Source organism: Hyla sarda, unplaced genomic scaffold (genome assembly GCF_029499605.1).
Source record: "Hyla sarda isolate aHylSar1 unplaced genomic scaffold, aHylSar1.hap1 scaffold_340, whole genome shotgun sequence".
NCBI lineage: Eukaryota > Metazoa > Chordata > Amphibia > Anura > Hylidae > Hyla > Hyla sarda.
This window is the reverse complement of record NW_026610153.1, coordinates 292,760-318,865: the sequence shown is the minus strand read 5'-3', so window position 1 is coordinate 318,865 and position 26,106 is coordinate 292,760. Positions and strand designations below refer to the sequence as shown.

General features: G+C 45.2%; 8 non-coding genes and 2 pseudogenes across 8 annotated transcripts; all 10 read left to right on the top strand.

Moving 5' to 3' along the window:
• Window positions 1-4,290: 4,290 nt before the first annotated feature.
• Window positions 4,291-4,490, top strand: LOC130330798 (U2 spliceosomal RNA). The gene has a single exon (XR_008873858.1). It is a non-coding gene; the product is annotated as a U2 spliceosomal RNA (small nuclear RNA).
• Window positions 4,491-6,579: 2,089 nt separating this feature from the next.
• Window positions 6,580-6,770, top strand: LOC130330764 (U2 spliceosomal RNA). Its single transcript, XR_008873829.1, has one exon. It is a non-coding gene; the product is annotated as a U2 spliceosomal RNA (small nuclear RNA).
• Window positions 6,771-8,874: 2,104 nt separating this feature from the next.
• LOC130330774 (U2 spliceosomal RNA) lies at window positions 8,875-9,065 on the top strand. The gene has a single exon (XR_008873838.1). It is a non-coding gene; the product is annotated as a U2 spliceosomal RNA (small nuclear RNA).
• Window positions 9,066-11,141: 2,076 nt separating this feature from the next.
• LOC130330763 (U2 spliceosomal RNA) lies at window positions 11,142-11,332 on the top strand. The gene has a single exon (XR_008873828.1). It is a non-coding gene; the product is annotated as a U2 spliceosomal RNA (small nuclear RNA).
• A 2,091-nt stretch (window positions 11,333-13,423) lies between these two features.
• Window positions 13,424-13,614, top strand: LOC130330762 (U2 spliceosomal RNA). The gene has a single exon (XR_008873827.1). It is a non-coding gene; the product is annotated as a U2 spliceosomal RNA (small nuclear RNA).
• Window positions 13,615-15,707: 2,093 nt separating this feature from the next.
• On the top strand, window positions 15,708-15,898 carry LOC130330761 (U2 spliceosomal RNA). Its single transcript, XR_008873826.1, has one exon. It is a non-coding gene; the product is annotated as a U2 spliceosomal RNA (small nuclear RNA).
• Window positions 15,899-17,976: 2,078 nt separating this feature from the next.
• LOC130330767 (U2 spliceosomal RNA) lies at window positions 17,977-18,167 on the top strand. Its single transcript, XR_008873832.1, has one exon. It is a non-coding gene; the product is annotated as a U2 spliceosomal RNA (small nuclear RNA).
• A 2,078-nt stretch (window positions 18,168-20,245) lies between these two features.
• LOC130330816 (U2 spliceosomal RNA) lies at window positions 20,246-20,423 on the top strand (annotated as a pseudogene).
• Window positions 20,424-21,614: 1,191 nt separating this feature from the next.
• Window positions 21,615-21,787, top strand: LOC130330795 (U2 spliceosomal RNA; annotated as a pseudogene).
• A 2,093-nt stretch (window positions 21,788-23,880) lies between these two features.
• On the top strand, window positions 23,881-24,071 carry LOC130330760 (U2 spliceosomal RNA). The gene has a single exon (XR_008873825.1). It is a non-coding gene; the product is annotated as a U2 spliceosomal RNA (small nuclear RNA).
• The last annotated feature ends 2,035 nt before the right edge of the window (window positions 24,072-26,106 follow it).

The window sequence follows — 26,106 nt, the reverse complement described above, 5'->3', positions numbered from 1 at the left end:
AAAACGTGTGATATCTGTGGTAGTGAGGAGCATTTGGCTAGAGGATGCAGTTTATGGTATAGAAAGAAAATGAGCTATGCTGACGCAGCAGGAAATAGAAGAGAGGAAAGAGGAGAAAGGCCATTTCCACGTGTTTTTGGTGTGAATGCTGAGGTGACTCAGGTGATTGACGAGAACTCTGTAAAAGGGAGTGCAGCAGGTGTGACAGTGCAGCACATGAATACTCAGGAAAAATCTGGAAAAGGGGAGGAGGGTGACTCCACTGGTGTGCATTGTGAGGAGACTGGTGTTGGTGAAGAGTTTACTGAGGTCAGTAAGAAGAAAGCACGTAAAGGGAAAAAAGAGAAAGTGGTGGAGAGTGTGGAGACTGTGTGTAGGGAGGTTCCCCCATGTGAAGAAACAATTGAGGATTTTGAATGCCCAAACCCAGTGGTGGGGGAGGAGGAGGGGATGGAGTTTCAGGAGAATGAGAGTGAGAGATCCCTAACACCTGGGCAGAGGGTGATTAGTGGGGAGGAGAATGTAACATCTGAAGAGGAGGAGAAGGAGGAGGAGGAGGGGGAAGATGAAGATGAAGATGCAAATGGAGGCTTTCAAGGTAAAAGTAAAAGGTGTAAGAAAGGGAGTTGGTCAGGGGATCAGACGGATCCTGTGTATGGAGGTGAGAAAATGATGGACAGGGACTCTCAAGTGGGGTCGCCTGATTGCTATGGGATGCTGCTAAGGAAGGTTGAAGGTCAGAATACTAACTTCTAGTTAAAATGGATGTTAAGAAAATGGATTGCCTTCTTTCCTTTTTAATGGCATTGGTTGTGGCTACTCTTAATGTTCGGAGTATAGGAACAACCATCAGAAGAGCAGCAGTTTTTGATTTTTTGGAGAATGTGAAGGGAGATATATTTTGTTTACAGGAGTGTGCAATTAAGTCTGCACCTTATGTAGATGAATGGAAGAGAGGGCAGTCTTTTTGGTCTACATGCACAGAGAATAAAAATGAAGGTGTGGGGATTTTATTGTGTAACAGGGACATTAAAGTTTTAAATTGCCAAGTTTTAGTACCAGGTCGTTGTATGGTTTTAAATTTTCAGTTTTTAGGCCAGAGAATGAGAGTTTTTAATGTATATGCGCCAGCAGAAAAACAGGCACGTGTGTTATTTTTAGAGTCTCTTAAACTTTTTATTCCTGGTCGTGATGGTACTATTATTGTTGGTGATTTTAACTGCATTAGATCCGTCAATGATCGTGAGAGCTCTGCTAAGGTTAGAACTGATATTACTTCAAATGTTTTAAACCAAATTATTCAAGACTTACATTATTCTGATGTTGGACTGATGGTTAGCACTGATGAAAGATACACCTATATATCAGATAGTGGCCGCTGTAAATCCCGGATTGATTACATTCTTGTCTCTGAGGGGATTAAGGTGGTCCGGTGCAATCAAATGATGTCAACTTTCTCAGATCATAAGATGGTGTCGGCAGAAATAAGTATTGCAGAGTCCTTTCATTTTGGTAGAGGGCTCTGGAAATTAAATGTAAGTCTATTAGAAGATGAAGAAGTAATGGCCGGTTTTAAAGATTTTTTTTTATCTTGTACTTCTAAACAATCTGTTTTTAGTAATGTTTTAGCTTGGTGGGATTGGGCAAAAAGTGAGTTTGCTAAGTATTTTAAGTTCATTTGCATAAGGAGGGCACAAGAAAAGAGGAGGGGTTATGAAAGGCTTATCTCACGTTTAGAAACTCTCTTTAAGTTTAAACATGTTGGTGTGGAGGTGGAGGAGGAAATTGAGAAGGTGAAAATTGAGATGAAGAACAGGTTGTTGGAAAGAGGTAGAAATATTGTTTTTAAATCCAAAGTTCAACATTTGGAGGAAAATGAACAATGTACAAGATATTTCTTTAAAAAATGTTTTAATGCTAGGGGTGTTTTTAAGTCTGTTTTAACTCCTACAGGGGAAGTTGTTGGTGATGAGATGGTGAAGGAGATTGGCAGATTTTATGAAACACTTTTTAGTAATAAGAGCAGAGCCAGTGAGACGGAGATGAATGATTATTGTAATATTTTAGAGAATAATGTCCCTGAAGGAAAAAGTGCATTTTTAATTGAGGAAGTTTGTGAAGGGGAGATCAAGCAGGCTCTGGACAAGACAGCGAAAGGGAAGACACCGGGCTGTGATGGCCTCCCCTTTGAGTTTTATTCAGTTTTTTGGCATATTTTAAAGCAAGATTTTACACGGGTGGTGCAATATGTTTTTAACTCAGGTATTTTAGCGGAGTCTATGAAGAAAGGAGTTATTACCTTGATACATAAGAAAGGTGATGAAAGAGATTTGAAAAACTGGAGGCCGATCACATTATTGAATACAGATTATAAGATCATTGCAAAGATTGTGGCGAACAGGATGAGTGACATAGTTGAGCACCTTGTTGGAGAATACCAAGTTTGTGCAGTGCCAAATAGGAGAATAACTGATAATTTATTAGTTTTAAGAGACTCTATTTATTATAGTAATTTTAATAAGAATGCACTTTTTGTGGAATCCATTGATTTTGAAAAAGCTTATGACAGAGTTGCTCATGATTTTTTGTTTATGGTTTTAAAGCATATGGGTATTCCTGAGAAGCTACTGTTTGTGATTAAAAGTTTTTATTATGGGGCAACAAGTCAGATTTTAGTCAATGGACATGTGGGGCCGGGTTTTAATATTTTATCAGGAGTACGACAGGGATGCCCACTCTCCCCAATTTTATTCATTTGTGTCATTGAGGCCTTGCTCAAAAATGTACAGAAGGACAAATGTGTGAGTGGTGTTTTTATCCCGGGAAGTAATGGAAGGAATTTGAAGGTTTTAAGTTACATGGATGATGTGGTTTTTACTTGCACTTCCCAAGCTGATCTTAATAGAGTGAATTTGCATGTAAAGATTTTTTGTTGTATTGCTGGTATGAAAGTCAATTGGGGGAAGTGCCAATTGAGTAATTTTGGAAAGCAAGGAAAAGTGGTGGTGGATGGCGTGGATGAGAAGGAAGATATTGAAGTGTTAGGGGTTGTTTTTGAAAAAAATCTAAAAGGAGGGAAAAGTTATGAGAAGTTGGAGGAGAAGATAGAGAAGAAATTATCTTTTTGGAAATTGAGAAACTTGTCCCTTAAAGGTAAAGTTCTGATTTTAAAGGCAGTAATTTTGCCACTACTATTATATACTGCAATGGTTTTCCCACCCGGCAAATTATGGACCAGAAGGATGACAAGGAAGTTGTTTATTTTTTTCTGGGGTTCAAAGATGGAAAAGATGAAGAGGGAGGAAGTGATGAAGAGCGTGAAGAAAGGCGGATATAATTTCCCGGATATTAATCTGTTTTTAAAGACTCATTACTTTCTTTTAATTTATAAAGTGTCTCAGTGCAATAATTGGGTGGCAGACATGAGCAGGTATTTGGCAGGATGGTTGTTTTCCAAATGGGGCTGGTGTGAGAAGGATCTGAGGAGACCAATAGCGCAAGTTATACCTACCTTCTATGTGGTTCTCAGATCTTTCAGTGATCAATTTGGTTTGAGTTCCCTGGGAAAACCTGAGAAAAAGAAAATTGAAAATGAAATAAGAAAAAATGAGAGATTATATGAAGTACCATTCTGCACTACTGCTCAGTCTGTGAAGATCTGGAATCTTTTTAATGTTAGAGGATTATCCAATAGACAGAGAGATGTAAACTGGATGACTTTTCATGGCTGCCTCCCAACCAGAGCTTTCCTGAATGGACGAGGAATAAGAGTGAGCGAGAAATGTCCAAGAGAGGGTTGTGGAGGCAGGGAGGATACAGTGCACTTATTTTGGAACTGTTTTTATGCAAGAGAATTTTTTATGCTTCTACAGAGGTTTTTTTCTGCAATCACGGGATATGTTGATTTTAATTTTGAGAAGATTTTTATTGGTCAGGATTTTAGCAGGAGAGAGGACACACGTGAAAGCTGGATTGTATTTTCTGTTTTTAAAGAAGTTTTATGGGATTCTAGAAACCTGCTTGTTTTTAAAAATGTGTGTATTTCTCCAAGGGAGTTGAAGAGACTTTTTTTTGGAAGGTTGTTTATTATTTTTCTATTTGACAAGAAGAGAATGGGAGAGGAAGAGGCTGAAAAGATTTGGAGATACAAGGAATGGAGAAAGTTGTAAGTATCCTGATCAAGGTTTTGAATTTGTGCTTCTCTTATAGTTTTCTTATTGAGATATTTTTCCGCATGATGTTTTTTCAGACTTTGTTTAGAAGTGATGAGTTTTGGTAGGTGACCTGATGATCGCTTGAACAATAGTCTGTAACTGAGGAAAAAAAAAAAAAAAAAATCTGTTCTTATCAGTTTAATATCTGATACGTCCCCTATCTGGGGACCATATATTAAATGGATTTTTGAGAACGGGGGCCGATTTCGAAGCTTGCTTCCGTCGCCCTATGCATTGACCCGATATGGCAGTATCTTCGGGTACAGTGCACCACCCCCTTACAGGGTTAAAAAGAAAGATTCCTACTTTCATTGCTACCTGCTTGCTGGCTAGCCAGCTAGCCAGCCCTGTTGGCCTTGCTGCTGCTGCAGCCAAAAAACAAAAGGTGGTGCTGCTGCTGCTTCTGCTGCTTCTGCTTCTGCTTGTGTCTGGCCGCTGTTGGAGCGTCCAGGCACAGGACTTCTGCTGCTGCTGACTAAATGGCCTCCTTAATTGGATCATTTGAGTAGCCAGCACACCTGTGCAGGTAGGGCATGACATGATAGGCAGCTGCCTTGATAGCGGGTGGGTGCTGAATGTTCCTAATTGACAAAATAAGATTAATGCTTATGAAGAAATATAAAATCTCATCCCTTCCCCAATATCGCGCCACACCCCTACCCCTTAATTCCCTGGTTGAACTTGATGGACATATGTCTTTTTTCGACCGTACTAACTATGTAACTATGTAACATAACATGGGGGGGGGGGGGGGGTCTCCTGGCTGTTCACACAGGTGTGTCATTGCTGTACATTGACCATGCATTGCTTCTGTGGTATTGCAAAGGCAAAGACAAATGCTTCCAGCCATCCATTGCACTAATGGATTGGTCATCAGCTGGCTGTCTATGTCCCGCATCAATATAGACCAAAGTACAGAGGGTTAGGCTATGCTATTGTGCACCTACCTGATGCATCAGAAGGTGCGAGGCCCTTGCTAAATTCTGTGCACAGACTTTGAGATCTATACTTTAGACTGTATCTAAACCTGCTCCAACATGGACTGACATTCTGGCCTACTTTCAGCCGATGCGACTTGTCTGTCGCTGAACAGTCGCTTTTTATGTATTCAGCACCTATGTATAATGTTGTAAAAATGCTCTAGAAGCTAAAGTCGCAGAAATGTCACACATATTTGGCCTGCAACTTTCTGTGCGACAAATTCAGACAGGAAAAATCAGTATAAATCCTTAGAAAATTATCCCCCAGTGTCTCCATCTGCTGGCGGTATTGAATAAGCATTGCTGCACTGATGGGGTATGCATTAGACGAAAAAAAAGAAGAAAAAGAAGAATAATACGCCCAGAAAAGAGGCGAAAAGGAGAAAAACGTAAAAAAACTTGAAAAAAAAGTAAGAGGAAGAGAAGGGAAAAAAAGGTGGAAATGGGTTTAAAAGTGATTTCGGCGGAGAAATATATATATATATATATATATATATATATATATATATATACGCGCACACACACACATATATATAAACGTATTCTCCGTTGAGATATTGCAGCCGCTGCTGTGTCCAGGCCCAGGAGCCTTAGCACTGTGCTGTGATGTCACTCAATACCACTGACATCACTAGGTGTAAACAACATCTCTCCTTTGCTGTGTATGTGACTATGGAGCTGTTTGGTGATGTCGTCTATTATGGCCTTCATAGAAGCAACAGGAGATTGTTGCATCCATCTAGAACCCTCAGAACTACAGTGCTATGATGTCACTCACTTCCACAGGCCTTGCAGAGTGTAAACAACAACAACCCAGCTTTGTTGTGTATGTAACCATAGGGATTTGTGATGTCACCTAGAACCTTCACAGCAGCGACAGCTTTATGAGGAGCATCAGCACTGCTCTGCCTGAGCAGAACCATCACCGCCATAGGTTGTCAAATAACCCGGGTTTAACCCACACAGGTAAGTCCAATGGGGTGCAGGCATGTCCTCTATGCTTACAGCTTCCCGTGGGTGTTGGTTTGATACCGTTTGGGGACAGCCAAGGAGGCATCTGCAGGCAACAAAGGTAGGTGTGTGCTTGTGTGTGTGTTTCCTATGCAGATCCTAAGCCCAGTGTCACATGCAAGTAGGAGGAGTAAGAAGGGTTCCTGGCAAATCCGGGTTATGGATTGCATTTAAAAAGGCCCCGTGGGAGTGCAATGGGCCCCTGTCTTGCTGCTTAGCAATAATGGTATGGGTTTAGGTTCTGCTGTGTGTACTGGTGGTTGACTGCCCCCCAGCCCAGAGTGTGCATGGAAAATTGTCTGGCAGCCTCCCTGACAGCAAGCAGTGATAGTGCCCATGAAGGGCACCTTGTTGGGCCCGCCCCTTTCACGGTTATCGCTTCTCGGCCTTTTGGCTAAGATCAAGTGTAGTATCTGTTCTTATCAGTTTAATATCTGATACGTCCCCTATCTGGGGACCATATATTAAATGGATTTTTGAGAACGGGGGCCGATTTCGAAGCTTGCTTCCGTCGCCCTATGCATTGACCCGATATGGCAGTATCTTCGGGTACAGTGCACCACCCCCTTACAGGGTTAAAAAGAAAGATTCCTACTTTCATTGCTACCTGCTTGCTGGCTAGCCAGCTAGCCAGCCCTGTGGGCCTTGCTGCTGCTGCAGCCAAAAAACAAAAGGTGGTGCTGCTGCTGCTTCTGCTGCTTCTGCTTCTGCTTGTGTCTGGCCGCTGTTGGAGCGTCCAGGCACAGGACTTCTGCTGCTGCTGACTAAATGGCCTCCTTAATTGGATCATTTGAGTAGCCAGCACACCTGTGCAGGTAGGGCATGACATGATAGGCAGCTGCCTTGATAGCGGGTGGGTGCTGAATGTTCCTAATTGACAAAATAAGATTAATGCTTATGAAGAAATATAAAATCTCATCCCTTCCCCAATATCGCGCCACACCCCTACCCCTTAATTCCCTGGTTGAACTTGATGGACATATGTCTTTTTTCGACCGTACTAACTATGTAACTATGTAACATAACATGGGGGGGGGAGGGGGGGGGTCTCCTGGCTGTTCACACAGGTGTGTCATTGCTGTACATTGACCATGCATTGCTTCTGTGGTATTGCAAAGGCAAAGACAAATGCTTCCAGCCATCCATTGCACTAATGGATTGGTCATCAGCTGGCTGTCTATGTCCCGCATCAATATAGACCAAAGTACAGAGGGTTAGGCTATGCTATTGTGCACCTACCTGATGCATCAGAAGGTGCGAGGCCCTTGCTAAATTCTGTGCACAGACTTTGAGATCTATACTTTAGACTGTATCTAAACCTGCTCCAACATGGACTGACATTCTGGCCTACTTTCAGCCGATGCGACTTGTCTGTCGCTGAACAGTCGCTTTTTATGTATTCAGCACCTATGTATAATGTTGTAAAAATGCTCTAGAAGCTAAAGTCGCAGAAATGTCACACATATTTGGCCTGCAACTTTCTGTGCGACAAATTCAGACAGGAAAAATCAGTATAAATCCTTAGAAAATTATCCCCCAGTGTCTCCATCTGCTGGCGGTATTGAATAAGCATTGCTGCACTGATGGGGTATGCATTAGACGAAAAAAAAGAAGAAAAAGAAGAATAATACGCCCAGAAAAGAGGCGAAAAGGAGAAAAACGTAAAAAAACGTGAAAAAAATGTAAGAGGAAGAGAAGGGAGAAAAAGGTGGAAATGGGTTTAAAAGTGATTTCGGCGGAGAAATATATATATATATATATATATATATATATATATATATATATATATATATTTATACGCGCACACACACACATATATATAAACGTATTCTCCGTTGAGATATTGCAGCCGCTGCTGTGTCCAGGCCCAGGAGCCTTAGCACTGTGCTGTGATGTCACTCAATACCACTGACATCACTAGGTGTAAACAACATCTCTCCTTTGCTGTGTATGTGACTATGGAGCTGTTTGGTGATGTCGTCTATTATGGCCTTCATAGAAGCAACAGGAGATTGTTGCATCCATCTAGAACCCTCAGAACTACAGTGCTATGATGTCACTCACTTCCACAGGCCTTGCAGAGTGTAAACAACAACAACCCAGCTTTGTTGTGTATGTAACCATAGGGATTTGTGATGTCACCTAGAACCTTCACAGCAGCGACAGCTTTATGAGGAGCATCAGCACTGCTCTGCCTGAGCAGAACCATCACCGCCATAGGTTGTCAAATAACCCGGGTTTAACCCACACAGGTAAGTCCAATGGGGTGCAGGCATGTCCTCTATGCTTACAGCTTCCCGTGGGTGTTGGTTTGATACCGTTTGGGGACAGCCAAGGAGGCATCTGCAGGCAACAAAGGTAGGTGTGTGCTTGTGTGTGTTTCCTATGCAGATCCTAAGCCCAGTGTCACATGCAAGTAGGAGGAGTAAGAAGGGTTCCTGGCAAATCCGGGTTATGGATTGCATTTAAAAAGGCCCCGTGGGAGTGCAATGGGCCCCTGTCTTGCTGCTTAGCAATAATGGTATGGGTTTAGGTTCTGCTGTGTGTACTGGTGGTTGACTGCCCCCCAGCCCAGAGTGTGCATGGAAAATTGTCTGGCAGCCTCCCTGACAGCAAGCAGTGATAGTGCCCATGAAGGGCACCTTGTTGGGCCCGCCCCTTTCACGGTTATCGCTTCTCGGCCTTTTGGCTAAGATCAAGTGTAGTATCTGTTCTTATCAGTTTAATATCTGATACGTCCCCTTTCTGGGGACCATATATTAAATGGATTTTTGAGAACGGGGGCCGATTTCGAAGCTTGCTTCCGTCGCCCTATGCATTGACCCGATATGGCAGTATCTTCGGGTACAGTGCACCACCCCCTTACAGGGTTAAAAAGAAAGATTCCTACTTTCATTGCTACCTGCTTGCTGGCTAGCCAGCTAGCCAGCCCTGTGGGCCTTGCTGCTGCTGCAGCCAAAAAACAAAAGGTGGTGCTGCTGCTGCTTCTGCTGCTTCTGCTTCTGCTTGTGTCTGGCCGCTGTTGGAGCGTCCAGGCACAGGACTTCTGCTGCTGCTGACTAAATGGCCTCCTTAATTGGATCATTTGAGTAGCCAGCACACCTGTGCAGGTAGGGCATGACATGATAGGCAGCTGCCTTGATAGCGGGTGGGTGCTGAATGTTCCTAATTGACAAAATAAGATTAATGCTTATGAAGAAATATAAAATCTCATCCCTTCCCCAATATCGCGCCACACCCCTACCCCTTAATTCCCTGGTTGAACTTGATGGACATATGTCTTTTTTCGACCGTACTAACTATGTAACTATGTAACATAACATGGGGGGGGGGGGTCTCCTGGCTGTTCACACAGGTGTGTCATTGCTGTACATTGACCATGCATTGCTTCTGTGGTATTGCAAAGGCAAAGACAAATGCTTCCAGCCATCCATTGCACTAATGGATTGGTCATCAGCTGGCTGTCTATGTCCCGCATCAATATAGACCAAAGTACAGAGGGTTAGGCTATGCTATTGTGCACCTACCTGATGCATCAGAAGGTGCGAGGCCCTTGCTAAATTCTGTGCACAGACTTTGAGATCTATACTTTAGACTGTATCTAAACCTGCTCCAACATGGACTGACATTCTGGCCTACTTTCAGCCGATGCGACTTGTCTGTCGCTGAACAGTCGCTTTTTATGTATTCAGCACCTATGTATAATGTTGTAAAAATGCTCTAGAAGCTAAAGTCGCAGAAATGTCACACATATTTGGCCTGCAACTTTCTGTGCGACAAATTCAGACAGGAAAAATCAGTATAAATCCTTAGAAAATTATCCCCCAGTGTCTCCATCTGCTGGCGGTATTGAATAAGCATTGCTGCACTGATGGGGTATGCATTAGACGAAAAAAAAGAAGAAAAAGAAGAATAATACGCCCAGAAAAGAGGCGAAAAGGAGAAAAACGTAAAAAAACGTGAAAAAAAAGTAAGAGGAAGAGAAGGGAAAAAAAGGTGGAAATGGGTTTAAAAGTGATTTCGGCGGAGAAATATATATATATATATATATATATATATATATACGCGCACACACACACATATATATAAACGTATTCTCCGTTGAGATATTGCAGCCGCTGCTGTGTCCAGGCCCAGGAGCCTTAGCACTGTGCTGTGATGTCACTCAATACCACTGACATCACTAGGTGTAAACAACATCTCTCCTTTGCTGTGTATGTGACTATGGAGCTGTTTGGTGATGTCGTCTATTATGGCCTTCATAGAAGCAACAGGAGATTGTTGCATCCATCTAGAACCCTCAGAACTACAGTGCTATGATGTCACTCACTTCCACAGGCCTTGCAGAGTGTAAACAACAACAACCCAGCTTTGTTGTGTATGTAACCATAGGGATTTGTGATGTCACCTAGAACCTTCACAGCAGCGACAGCTTTATGAGGAGCATCAGCACTGCTCTGCCTGAGCAGAACCATCACCGCCATAGGTTGTCAAATAACCCGGGTTTAACCCACACAGGTAAGTCCAATGGGGTGCAGGCATGTCCTCTATGCTTACAGCTTCCCGTGGGTGTTGGTTTGATACCGTTTGGGGACAGCCAAGGAGGCATCTGCAGGCAACAAAGGTAGGTGTGTGCTTGTGTGTGTGTTTCCTATGCAGATCCTAAGCCCAGTGTCACATGCAAGTAGGAGGAGTAAGAAGGGTTCCTGGCAAATCCGGGTTATGGATTGCATTTAAAAAGGCCCCGTGGGAGTGCAATGGGCCCCTGTCTTGCTGCTTAGCAATAATGGTATGGGTTTAGGTTCTGCTGTGTGTACTGGTGGTTGACTGCCCCCCAGCCCAGAGTGTGCATGGAAAATTGTCTGGCAGCCTCCCTGACAGCAAGCGTGATAGTGCCCATGAAGGGCACCTTGTTGGGCCCGCCCCTTTCACGGTTATCGCTTCTCGGCCTTTTGGCTAAGATCAAGTGTAGTATCTGTTCTTATCAGTTTAATATCTGATACGTCCCCTATCTGGGGACCATATATTAAATGGATTTTTGAGAACGGGGGCCGATTTCGAAGCTTGCTTCCGTCGCCCTATGCATTGACCCGATATGGCAGTATCTTCGGGTACAGTGCACCACCCCCTTACAGGGTTAAAAAGAAAGATTCCTACTTTCATTGCTACCTGCTTGCTGGCTAGCCAGCTAGCCAGCCCTGTGGGCCTTGCTGCTGCTGCAGCCAAAAAACAAAAGGTGGTGCTGCTGCTGCTTCTGCTGCTTCTGCTTCTGCTTGTGTCTGGCCGCTGTTGGAGCGTCCAGGCACAGGACTTCTGCTGCTGCTGACTAAATGGCCTCCTTAATTGGATCATTTGAGTAGCCAGCACACCTGTGCAGGTAGGGCATGACATGATAGGCAGCTGCCTTGATAGCGGGTGGGTGCTGAATGTTCCTAATTGACAAAATAAGATTAATGCTTATGAAGAAATATAAAATCTCATCCCTTCCCCAATATCGCGCCACACCCCTACCCCTTAATTCCCTGGTTGAACTTGATGGACATATGTCTTTTTTCGACCGTACTAACTATGTAACTATGTAACATAACATGGGGGGGGGGGGGGGGTCTCCTGGCTGTTCACACAGGTGTGTCATTGCTGTACATTGACCATGCATTGCTTCTGTGGTATTGCAAAGGCAAAGACAAATGCTTCCAGCCATCCATTGCACTAATGGATTGGTCATCAGCTGGCTGTCTATGTCCCGCATCAATATAGACCAAAGTACAGAGGGTTAGGCTATGCTATTGTGCACCTACCTGATGCATCAGAAGGTGCGAGGCCCTTGCTAAATTCTGTGCACAGACTTTGAGATCTATACTTTAGACTGTATCTAAACCTGCTCCAACATGGACTGACATTCTGGCCTACTTTCAGCCGATGCGACTTGTCTGTCGCTGAACAGTCGCTTTTTATGTATTCAGCACCTATGTATAATGTTGTAAAAATGCTCTAGAAGCTAAAGTCGCAGAAATGTCACACATATTTGGCCTGCAACTTTCTGTGCGACAAATTCAGACAGGAAAAATCAGTATAAATCCTTAGAAAATTATCCCCCAGTGTCTCCATCTGCTGGCGGTATTGAATAAGCATTGCTGCACTGATGGGGTATGCATTAGACGAAAAAAAAGAAGAAAAAGAAGAATAATACGCCCAGAAAAGAGGCGAAAAGGAGAAAAACGTAAAAAAACGTGAAAAAAAAGTAAGAGGAAGAGAAGGGAAAAAAAGGTGGAAATGGGTTTAAAAGTGATTTCGGCGGAGAAATATATATATATATATATATATATATATATATATATATATATACGCGCACACACACACATATATATAAACGTATTCTCCGTTGAGATATTGCAGCCGCTGCTGTGTCCAGGCCCAGGAGCCTTAGCACTGTGCTGTGATGTCACTCAATACCACTGACATCACTAGGTGTAAACAACATCTCTCCTTTGCTGTGTATGTGACTATGGAGCTGTTTGGTGATGTCGTCTATTATGGCCTTCATAGAAGCAACAGGAGATTGTTGCATCCATCTAGAACCCTCAGAACTACAGTGCTATGATGTCACTCACTTCCACAGGCCTTGCAGAGTGTAAACAACAACAACCCAGCTTTGTTGTGTATGTAACCATAGGGATTTGTGATGTCACCTAGAACCTTCACAGCAGCGACAGCTTTATGAGGAGCATCAGCACTGCTCTGCCTGAGCAGAACCATCACCGCCATAGGTTGTCAAATAACCCGGGTTTAACCCACACAGGTAAGTCCAATGGGGTGCAGGCATGTCCTCTATGCTTACAGCTTCCCGTGGGTGTTGGTTTGATACCGTTTGGGGACAGCCAAGGAGGCATCTGCAGGCAACAAAGGTAGGTGTGTGCTTGTGTGTGTGTTTCCTATGCAGATCCTAAGCCCAGTGTCACATGCAAGTAGGAGGAGTAAGAAGGGTTCCTGGCAAATCCGGGTTATGGATTGCATTTAAAAAGGCCCCGTGGGAGTGCAATGGGCCCCTGTCTTGCTGCTTAGCAATAATGGTATGGGTTTAGGTTCTGCTGTGTGTACTGGTGGTTGACTGCCCCCCAGCCCAGAGTGTGCATGGAAAATTGTCTGGCAGCCTCCCTGACAGCAAGCAGTGATAGTGCCCATGAAGGGCACCTTGTTGGGCCCGCCCCTTTCACGGTTATCGCTTCTCGGCCTTTTGGCTAAGATCAAGTGTAGTATCTGTTCTTATCAGTTTAATATCTGATACGTCCCCTATCTGGGGACCATATATTAAATGGATTTTTGAGAACGGGGGCCGATTTCGAAGCTTGCTTCCGTCGCCCTATGCATTGACCCGATATGGCAGTATCTTCGGGTACAGTGCACCACCCCCTTACAGGGTTAAAAAGAAAGATTCCTACTTTCATTGCTACCTGCTTGCTGGCTAGCCAGCTAGCCAGCCCTGTGGGCCTTGCTGCTGCTGCAGCCAAAAAACAAAAGGTGGTGCTGCTGCTGCTTCTGCTGCTTCTGCTTCTGCTTGTGTCTGGCCGCTGTTGGAGCGTCCAGGCACAGGACTTCTGCTGCTGCTGACTAAATGGCCTCCTTAATTGGATCATTTGAGTAGCCAGCACACCTGTGCAGGTAGGGCATGACATGATAGGCAGCTGCCTTGATAGCGGGTGGGTGCTGAATGTTCCTAATTGACAAAATAAGATTAATGCTTATGAAGAAATATAAAATCTCATCCCTTCCCCAATATCGCGCCACACCCCTACCCCTTAATTCCCTGGTTGAACTTGATGGACATATGTCTTTTTTCGACCGTACTAACTATGTAACTATGTAACATAACATGGGGGGGGGGGGGGGGTCTCCTGGCTGTTCACACAGGTGTGTCATTGCTGTACATTGACCATGCATTGCTTCTGTGGTATTGCAAAGGCAAAGACAAATGCTTCCAGCCATCCATTGCACTAATGGATTGGTCATCAGCTGGCTGTCTATGTCCCGCATCAATATAGACCAAAGTACAGAGGGTTAGGCTATGCTATTGTGCACCTACCTGATGCATCAGAAGGTGCGAGGCCCTTGCTAAATTCTGTGCACAGACTTTGAGATCTATACTTTAGACTGTATCTAAACCTGCTCCAACATGGACTGACATTCTGGCCTACTTTCAGCCGATGCGACTTGTCTGTCGCTGAACAGTCGCTTTTTATGTATTCAGCACCTATGTATAATGTTGTAAAAATGCTCTAGAAGCTAAAGTCGCAGAAATGTCACACATATTTGGCCTGCAACTTTCTGTGCGACAAATTCAGACAGGAAAAATCAGTATAAATCCTTAGAAAATTATCCCCCAGTGTCTCCATCTGCTGGCGGTATTGAATAAGCATTGCTGCACTGATGGGGTATGCATTAGACGAAAAAAAAAGAAGAAAAAGAAGAATAATACGCCCAGAAAAGAGGCGAAAAGGAGAAAAACGTAAAAAAACGTGAAAAAAAAGTAAGAGGAAGAGAAGGGAAAAAAAGGTGGAAATGGGTTTAAAAGTGATTTCGGCGGAGAAATATATATATATATATATATATATATATATATATATATATATATACGCGCACACACACACATATATATAAACGTATTCTCCGTTGAGATATTGCAGCCGCTGCTGTGTCCAGGCCCAGGAGCCTTAGCACTGTGCTGTGATGTCACTCAATACCACTGACATCACTAGGTGTAAACAACATCTCTCCTTGCTGTGTATGTGACTATGGAGCTGTTTGGTGATGTCGTCTATTATGGCCTTCATAGAAGCAACAGGAGATTGTTGCATCCATCTAGAACCCTCAGAACTACAGTGCTATGATGTCACTCACTTCCACAGGCCTTGCAGAGTGTAAACAACAACAACCCAGCTTTGTTGTGTATGTAACCATAGGGATTTGTGATGTCACCTAGAACCTTCACAGCAGCGACAGCTTTATGAGGAGCATCAGCACTGCTCTGCCTGAGCAGAACCATCACCGCCATAGGTTGTCAAATAACCCGGGTTTAACCCACACAGGTAAGTCCAATGGGGTGCAGGCATGTCCTCTATGCTTACAGCTTCCCGTGGGTGTTGGTTTGATACCGTTTGGGGACAGCCAAGGAGGCATCTGCAGGCAACAAAGGTAGGTGTGTGCTTGTGTGTGTGTTTCCTATGCAGATCCTAAGCCCAGTGTCACATGCAAGTAGGAGGAGTAAGAAGGGTTCCTGGCAAATCCGGGTTATGGATTGCATTTAAAAAGGCCCCGTGGGAGTGCAATGGGCCCCTGTCTTGCTGCTTAGCAATAATGGTATGGGTTTAGGTTCTGCTGTGTGTACTGGTGGTTGACTGCCCCCCAGCCCAGAGTGTGCATGGAAAATTGTCTGGCAGCCTCCCTGACAGCAGGCAGTGATAGTGCCCATGAAGGGCACCTTGTTGGGCCCGCCCCTTTCACGGTTATCGCTTCTCGGCCTTTTGGCTAAGATCAAGTGTAGTATCTGTTCTTATCAGTTTAATATCTGATACGTCCCCTATCTGGGGACCATATATTAAATGGATTTTTGAGAACGGGGGCCGATTTCGAAGCTTGCTTCCGTCGCCCTATGCATTGACCCGATATGGCAGTATCTTCGGGTACAGTGCACCACCCCCTTACAGGGTTAAAAAGAAAGATTCCTACTTTCATTGCTACCTGCTTGCTGGCTAGCCAGCTAGCCAGCCCTGTGGGCCTTGCTGCTGCTGCAGCCAAAAAACAAAAGGTGGTGCTGCTGCTGCTTCTGCTGCTTCTGCTTCTGCTTGTGTCTGGCCGCTGTTGGAGCGTCCAGGCACAGGACTTCTGCTGCTGCTGACTAAATGGCCTCCTTAATTGGATCATTTGAGTAGCCAGCACACCTGTGCAGGTAGGGCATGACATGATAGGCAGCTGCCTTGATAGCGGGTGGGTGCTGAATGTTCCTAATTGACAAAATAAGATTAATGCTTATGAAGAAATATAAAATCTCATCCCTTCCCCAATATCGCGCCACACCCCTACCCCTTAATTCCCTGGTTGAACTTGATGGACATATGTCTTTTTTCGACCGTACTAACTATGTAACTATGTAACATAACATGGGGGGGGGTCTCCTGGCTGTTCACACAGGTGTGTCATTGCTGTACATTGACCATGCATTGCTTCTGTGGTATTGCAAAGGCAAAGACAAATGCTTCCAGCCATCCATTGCACTAATGGATTGGTCATCAGCTGGCTGTCTATGTCCCGCATCAATATAGACCAAAGTACAGAGGGTTAGGCTATGCTATTGTGCACCTACCTGATGCATCAGAAGGTGCGAGGCCCTTGCTAAATTCTGTGCACAGACTTTGAGATCTATACTTTAGACTGTATCTAAACCTGCTCCAACATGGACTGACATTCTGGCCTACTTTCAGCCGATGCGACTTGTCTGTCGCTGAACAGTCGCTTTTTATGTATTCAGCACCTATGTATAATGTTGTAAAAATGCTCTAGAAGCTAAAGTCGCAGAAATGTCACACATATTTGGCCTGCAACTTTCTGTGCGACAAATTCAGACAGGAAAAATCAGTATAAATCCTTAGAAAATTATCCCCCAGTGTCTCCATCTGCTGGCGGTATTGAATAAGCATTGCTGCACTGATGGGGTATGCATTAGACGAAAAAAAAGAAGAAAAAGAAGAATAATACGCCCAGAAAAGAGGCGAAAAGGAGAAAAACGTAAAAAAACTTGAAAAAAAAGTAAGAGGAAGAGAAGGGAAAAAAAGGTGGAAATGGGTTTAAAAGTGATTTCGGCAGAGATATATATATATATATATATATATATATATATATATATACGCGCACACACACACATATATATAAACGTATTCTCCGTTGAGATATTGCAGCCGCTGCTGTGTCCAGGCCCAGGAGCCTTAGCACTGTGCTGTGATGTCACTCAATACCACTGACATCACTAGGTGTAAACAACATCTCTCCTTTGCTGTGTATGTGACTATGGAGCTGTTTGGTGATGTCGTCTATTATGGCCTTCATAGAAGCAACAGGAGATTGTTGCATCCATCTAGAACCCTCAGAACTACAGTGCTATGATGTCACTCACTTCCACAGGCCTTGCAGAGTGTAAACAACAACAACCCAGCTTTGTTGTGTATGTAACCATAGGGATTTGTGATGTCACCTAGAACCTTCACAGCAGCGACAGCTTTATGAGGAGCATCAGCACTGCTCTGCCTGAGCAGAACCATCACCGCCATAGGTTGTCAAATAACCCGGGTTTAACCCACACAGGTAAGTCCAATGGGGTGCAGGCATGTCCTCTATGCTTACAGCTTCCCGTGGGTGTTGGTTTGATACCGTTTGGGGACAGCCAAGGAGGTATCTGCAGGCAACAAAGGTAGGTGTGTGCTTGTGTGTGTGTTTCCTATGCAGATCCTAAGCCCAGTGTCACATGCAAGTAGGAGGAGTAAGAAGGGTTCCTGGCAAATCCGGGTTATGGATTGCATTTAAAAAGGCCCCGTGGGAGTGCAATGGGCCCCTGTCTTGCTGCTTAGCAATAATGGTATGGGTTTAGGTTCTGCTGTGTGTACTGGTGGTTGACTGCCCCCCAGCCCAGAGTGTGCATGGAAAATTGTCTGGCAGCCTCCCTGACAGCAAGCAGTGATAGTGCCCATGAAGGGCACCTTGTTGGGCCCGCCCCTTTCACGGTTATCGCTTCTCGGCCTTTTGGCTAAGATCAAGTGTAGTATCTGTTCTTATCAGTTTAATATCTGATACGTCCCCTATCTGGGGACCATATATTAAATGGATTTTTGAGAACGGGGGCCGATATCGAAGCTTGCTTCCGTCGCCCTATGCATTGACCCGATATGGCAGTATCTTCGGGTACAGTGCACCACCCCCTTACAGGGTTAAAAAGAAAGATTCCTACTTTCATTGCTACCTGCTTGCTGGCTAGCCAGCTAGCCAGCCCTGTGGGCCTTGCTGCTGCTGCAGCCAAAAAACAAAAGGTGGTGCTGCTGCTGCTTCTGCTGCTTCTGCTTCTGCTTGTGTCTGGCCGCTGTTGGAGCGTCCAGGCACAGGACTTCTGCTGCTGCTGACTAAATGGCCTCCTTAATTGGATCATTTGAGTAGCCAGCACACCTGTGCAGGTAGGGCATGACATGATAGGCAGCTGCCTTGATAGCGGGTGGGTGCTGAATGTTCCTAATTGACAAAATAAGATTAATGCTTATGAAGAAATATAAAATCTCATCCCTTCCCCAATATCGCGCCACACCCCTACCCCTTAATTCCCTGGTTGAACTTGATGGACATATGTCTTTTTTCGACCGTACTAACTATGTAACTATGTAACATAACATGGGGGGGGGGGGGGTCTCCTGGCTGTTCACACAGGTGTGTCATTGCTGTACATTGACCATGCATTGCTTCTGTGGTATTGCAAAGGCAAAGACAAATGCTTCCAGCCATCCATTGCACTAATGGATTGGTCATCAGCTGGCTGTCTATGTCCCGCATCAATATAGACCAAAGTACAGAGGGTTAGGCTATGCTATTGTGCACCTACCTGATGCATCAGAAGGTGCGAGGCCCTTGCTAAATTCTGTGCACAGACTTTGAGATCTATACTTTAGACTGTATCTAAACCTGCTCCAACATGGACTGACATTCTGGCCTACTTTCAGCCGATGCGACTTGTCTGTCGCTGAACAGTCGCTTTTTATGTATTCAGCACCTATGTATAATGTTGTAAAAATGCTCTAGAAGCTAAAGTCGCAGAAATGTCACACATATTTGGCCTGCAACTTTCTGTGCGACAAATTCAGACAGGAAAAATCAGTATAAATCCTTAGAAAATTATCCCCCAGTGTCTCCATCTGCTGGCGGTATTGAATAAGCATTGCTGCACTGATGGGGTATGCATTAGATGAAGAAAAAGAAGAATAATACGCCCAGAAAAGAGGCGAAAAGGAGAAAAACGTAAAAAAACGTGAAAAAAAAGTAAGAGGAAGAGAAGGGAAAAAAAGGTGGAAATGGGTTTAAAAGTGATTTCGGCGGAGAAATATATATATATATATATATATATATATATATATATATATACGCGCACACACACACATATATATAAACGTATTCTCCGTTGAGATATTGCAGCCGCTGCTGTGTCCAGGCCCAGGAGCCTTAGCACTGTGCTGTGATGTCACTCAATACCACTGACATCACTAGGTGTAAACAACATCTCTCCTTTGCTGTGTATGTGACTATGGAGCTGTTTGGTGATGTCGTCTATTATGGCCTTCATAGAAGCAACAGGAGATTGTTGCATCCATCTAGAACCCTCAGAACTACAGTGCTATGATGTCACTCACTTCCACAGGCCTTGCAGAGTGTAAACAACAACAACCCAGCTTTGTTGTGTATGTAACCATAGGGATTTGTGATGTCACCTAGAACCTTCACAGCAGCGACAGCTTTATGAGGAGCATCAGCACTGCTCTGCCTGAGCAGAACCATCACCGCCATAGGTTGTCAAATAACCCGGGTTTAACCCACACAGGTAAGTCCAATGGGGTGCAGGCATGTCCTCTATGCTTACAGCTTCCCGTGGGTGTTGGTTTGATACCGTTTGGGGACAGCCAAGGAGGCATCTGCAGGCAACAAAGGTAGGTGTGTGCTTGTGTGTGTGTTTCCTATGCAGATCCTAAGCCCAGTGTCACATGCAAGTAGGAGGAGTAAGAAGGGTTCCTGGCAAATCCGGGTTATGGATTGCATTTAAAAAGGCCCCGTGGGAGTGCAATGGGCCCCTGTCTTGCTGCTTAGCAATAATGGTATGGGTTTAGGTTCTGCTGTGTGTACTGGTGGTTGACTGCCCCCCAGCCCAGAGTGTGCATGGAAAATTGTCTGGCAGCCTCCCTGACAGCAAGCAGTGATAGTGCCCATGAAGGGCACCTTGTTGGGCCCGCCCCTTTCACGGTTATCGCTTCTCGGCCTTTTGGCTAAGATCAAGTGTAGTATCTGTTCTTATCAGTTTAAAAGCTCAGAAAGCTCACGATGGAAGGCAAGGCACTTGTCCTGCGGAGTGAAGTTTTGCCTGTGCTCCAATATACCGCACAGGCCTGGCCTCCCCATACCACCGTTTGCAAGGCCATCACCCGGACAGTGTTTGGCTTCGTCTGGGGCAAAATGGACAGAGTCAAGAGGACCGTGATGTACAAGGAACCCCGCAAGGGTGGGAAGGGAATACCCGACATCCCCGCTCTGCTGAGGGCCTCCTTTGCATGTGTCACGGTGCAGCGGACTCTTGTAGAAAAGACTGGCTCAGCGGGCAGGTCCATGTCTCGCTTGCTTCTCATGCCCCTCTGGAGACAGCTGGGCTGGGACAAGTGGGACAGCTCCATCCCTTACAACTGGAACACTCCCTGGTTCTATGGGGATGTTGTCCGGTTTGTGAGGGAGCACCAGCTGGAAGGACTGAAACCAGACCTATGGAAGCCAAAGACAATCCACAAGCTCATCCGAGCTAAGGACTCGACCGAGCTGGTTCCGGGACTCCCCGCAGCCACTGCAGAGACAGTTTGGAACAATGTGGCCTCAAAGCGGCTTACCAATGGACACAAGGACTTGTCGTGGATGGCCGTCATGGGAGGTCTCTCTCTCAGGTCATTCATGCATGCCCGCAACCTGTGCAAGACCCGGTACTGCCCCCGTTGCCCCTACGTGGAGGAAACATCTTTCCACGTGTTTTGGCAGTGCCCCTTTGCACAGGGTCTGTTGGACGCCCTAGAACAGGAACTCAGAGACTCAGTGCCCAGGAGCTGCCTATCGTACCATTCGGTGCTTTACGGCCTGTTCCCTGGGACCCACGACGTGGAGGCCATCCAGGAGGCCTGGCGCCTTATGAACTGTTTTAAGGACGCAGTGTGGCTTGCCAGGAACCGCCTCGTGATCAACAGGGAAAACATGTCCGTCCGGGACTGCCGCAGGTTCATCAAGAACCTGCTTAGAGACTATTCCATCTTGGACAGCTCGGCCGTTGATGAGGAAGAAGAGGAGTGAAGACCCCTCTCCTTCTCCCATGTCTCCCTGAAGATACAGCCCAACAGTTTGGCCCTGTGATCCGCCCCCTCCCTACCCCCACATAGTCGCCCACACCCCTACCCCGATCACAGATTGTATTATTTGGTTTTTGTTTGATCTCTTGTGCCTTTATATTGCAGGATTGAGCTGAATGTTAGAGTAGCATGGTGTGCGATGTATAGCTTAGGGAACCTTTGCTGTGTATTGTACTATCATGCTTTGTGTGACTGTAATTTATTGTACGACTTGTAATGACTGAACGGAAAATAAAGCTCTTTCAATCAAAAATCTGTTCTTATCAGTTTAATATCTGATACGTCCCCTATCTGGGGACCATATATTAAATGGATTTTTGAGAACGGGGGCCGATTTCGAAGCTTGCTTCCGTCGCCCTATGCATTGACCCGATATGGCAGTATCTTCGGGTACAGTGCACCACCCCCTTACAGGGTTAAAAAGAAAGATTCCTACTTTCATTGCTACCTGCTTGCTGGCTAGCCAGCTAGCCAGCCCTGTGGGCCTTGCTGCTGCTGCAGCCAAAAAACAAAAGGTGGTGCTGCTGCTGCTTCTGCTGCTTCTGCTTCTGCTTGTGTCTGGCCGCTGTTGGAGCGTCCAGGCACAGGACTTCTGCTGCTGCTGACTAAATGGCCTCCTTAATTGGATCATTTGAGTAGCCAGCACACCTGTGCAGGTAGGGCATGACATGATAGGCAGCTGCCTTGATAGCGGGTGGGTGCTGAATGTTCCTAATTGACAAAATAAGATTAATGCTTATGAAGAAATATAAAATCTCATCCCTTCCCCAATATCGCGCCACACCCCTACCCCTTAATTCCCTGGTTGAACTTGATGGACATATGTCTTTTTTCGACCGTACTAACTATGTAACTATGTAACATAACATGGGGGGGGGGGGGGGGGGTCTCCTGGCTGTTCACACAGGTGTGTCATTGCTGTACATTGACCATGCATTGCTTCTGTGGTATTGCAAAGGCAAAGACAAATGCTTCCAGCCATCCATTGCACTAATGGATTGGTCATCAGCTGGCTGTCTATGTCCCGCATCAATATAGACCAAAGTACAGAGGGTTAGGCTATGCTATTGTGCACCTACCTGATGCATCAGAAGGTGCGAGGCCCTTGCTAAATTCTGTGCACAGACTTTGAGATCTATACTTTAGACTGTATCTAAACCTGCTCCAACATGGACTGACATTCTGGCCTACTTTCAGCCGATGCGACTTGTCTGTCGCTGAACAGTCGCTTTTTATGTATTCAGCACCTATGTATAATGTTGTAAAAATGCTCTAGAAGCTAAAGTCGCAGAAATGTCACACATATTTGGCCTGCAACTTTCTGTGCGACAAATTCAGACAGGAAAAATCTGTATAAATCCTTAGAAAATTATCCCCCAGTGTCTCCATCTGCTGGCGGTATTGAATAAGCATTGCTGCACTGATGGGGTATGCATTAGACGAAAAAAAAGAAGAAAAAGAAGAATAATACGCCCAGAAAAGAGGCGAAAAGGAGAAAAACGTAAAAAAACGTGAAAAAAAAGTAAGAGGAAGAGAAGGGAGAAAAAGGTGGAAATGGGTTTAAAAGTGATTTCGGCGGAGAAATATATATATATATATATATATATATATATATATATATATACACGCGCACACACACACATATATATAAACGTATTCTCCGTTGAGATATTGCAGCCGCTGCTGTGTCCAGGCCCAGGAGCCTTAGCACTGTGCTGTGATGTCACTCAATACCACTGACATCACTAGGTGTAAACAACATCTCTCCTTTGCTGTGTATGTGACTATGGAGCTGTTTGGTGATGTCGTCTATTATGGCCTTCATAGAAGCAACAGGAGATTGTTGCATCCATCTAGAACCCTCAGAACTACAGTGCTATGATGTCACTCACTTCCACAGGCCTTGCAGAGTGTAAACAACAACAACCCAGCTTTGTTGTGTATGTAACCATAGGGATTTGTGATGTCACCTAGAACCTTCACAGCAGCGACAGCTTTATGAGGAGCATCAGCACTGCTCTGCCTGAGCAGAACCATCACCGCCATAGGTTGTCAAATAACCCGGGTTTAACCCACACAGGTAAGTCCAATGGGGTGCAGGCATGTCCTCTATGCTTACAGCTTCCCGTGGGTGTTGGTTTGATACCGTTTGGGGACAGCCAAGGAGGCATCTGCAGGCAACAAAGGTAGGTGTGTGCTTGTGTGTGTGTTTCCTATGCAGATCCTAAGCCCAGTGTCACATGCAAGTAGGAGGAGTAAGAAGGGTTCCTGGCAAATCCGGGTTATGGATTGCATTTAAAAAGGCCCCGTGGGAGTGCAATGGGCCCCTGTCTTGCTGCTTAGCAATAATGGTATGGGTTTAGGTTCTGCTGTGTGTACTGGTGGTTGACTGCCCCCCAGCCCAGAGTGTGCATGGAAAATTGTCTGGCAGCCTCCCTGACAGCAAGCAGTGATAGTGCCCATGAAGGGCACCTTGTTGGGCCCGCCCCTTTCACGGTTATCGCTTCTCGGCCTTTTGGCTAAGATCAAGTGTAGTATCTGTTCTTATCAGTTTAATATCTGATACGTCCCCTATCTGGGGACCATATATTAAATGGATTTTTGAGAACGGGGGCCGATTTCGAAGCTTGCTTCCGTCGCCCTATGCATTGACCCGATATGGCAGTATCTTCGGGTACAGTGCACCACCCCCTTACAGGGTTAAAAAGAAAGATTCCTACTTTCATTGCTACCTGCTTGCTGGCTAGCCAGCTAGCCAGCCCTGTGGGCCTTGCTGCTGCTGCAGCCAAAAAACAAAAGGTGGTGCTGCTGCTGCTTCTGCTGCTTCTGCTTCTGCTTGTGTCTGGCCGCTGTTGGAGCGTCCAGGCACAGGACTTCTGCTGCTGCTGACTAAATGGCCTCCTTAATTGGATCATTTGAGTAGCCAGCACACCTGTGCAGGTAGGGCATGACATGATAGGCAGCTGCCTTGATAGCGGGTGGGTGCTGAATGTTCCTAATTGACAAAATAAGATTAATGCTTATGAAGAAATATAAAATCTCATCCCTTCCCCAATATCGCGCCACACCCCTACCCCTTAATTCCCTGGTTGAACTTGATGGACATATGTCTTTTTTCGACCGTACTAACTATGTAACTATGTAACATAACATGGGGGGGGTCTCCTGGCTGTTCACACAGGTGTGTCATTGCTGTACATTGACCATGCATTGCTTCTGTGGTATTGCAAAGGCAAAGACAAATGCTTCCAGCCATCCATTGCACTAATGGATTGGTCATCAGCTGGCTGACTATGTCCCGCATCAATATAGACCAAAGTACAGAGGGTTAGGCTATGCTATTGTGCACCTACCTGATGCATCAGAAGGTGCGAGGCCCTTGCTAAATTCTGTGCACAGACTTTGAGATCTATACTTTAGACTGTATCTAAACCTGCTCCAACATGGACTGACATTCTGGCCTACTTTCAGCCGATGCGACTTGTCTGTCGCTGAACAGTCGCTTTTTATGTATTCAGCACCTATGTATAATGTTGTAAAAATGCTCTAGAAGCTAAAGTCGCAGAAATGTCACACATATTTGGCCTGCAACTTTCTGTGCGACAAATTCAGACAGGAAAAATCAGTATAAATCCTTAGAAAATTATCCCCCAGTGTCTCCATCTGCTGGCGGTATTGAATAAGCATTGCTGCACTGATGGGGTATGCATTAGACGAAAAAAAAGAAGAAAAAGAAGAATAATACGCCCAGAAAAGAGGCGAAAAGGAGAAAAACGTAAAAAAACGTGAAAAAAAAGTAAGAGGAAGAGAAGGGAAAAAAAGGTGGAAATGGGTTTAAAAGTGATTTCGGCGGAGAAATATATATATATATATATATATATATATATATATATATATATATACGCGCACACACACACATATATATAAACGTATTCTCCGTTGAGATATTGCAGCCGCTGCTGTGTCCAGGCCCAGGAGCCTTAGCACTGTGCTGTGATGTCACTCAATACCACTGACATCACTAGGTGTAAACAACATCTCTCCTTTGCTGTGTATGTGACTATGGAGCTGTTTGGTGATGTCGTCTATTATGGCCTTCATAGAAGCAACAGGAGATTGTTGCATCCATCTAGAACCCTCAGAACTACAGTGCTATGATGTCACTCACTTCCACAGGCCTTGCAGAGTGTAAACAACAACAACCCAGCTTTGTTGTGTATGTAACCATAGGGATTTGTGATGTCACCTAGAACCTTCACAGCAGCGACAGCTTTATGAGGAGCATCAGCACTGCTCTGCCTGAGCAGAACCATCACCGCCATAGGTTGTCAAATAACCCGGGTTTAACCCACACAGGTAAGTCCAATGGGGTGCAGGCATGTCCTCTATGCTTACAGCTTCCCGTGGGTGTTGGTTTGATACCGTTTGGGGACAGCCAAGGAGGCATCTGCAGGCAACAAAGGTAGGTGTGTGCTTGTGTGTGTGTTTCCTATGCAGATCCTAAGCCCAGTGTCACATGCAAGTAGGAGGAGTAAGAAGGGTTCCTGGCAAATCCGGGTTATGGATTGCATTTAAAAAGGCCCCGTGGGAGTGCAATGGGCCCCTGTCTTGCTGCTTAGCAATAATGGTATGGGTTTAGGTTCTGCTGTGTGTACTGGTGGTTGACTGCCCCCCAGCCCAGAGTGTGCATGGAAAATTGTCTGGCAGCCTCCCTGACAGCAAGCA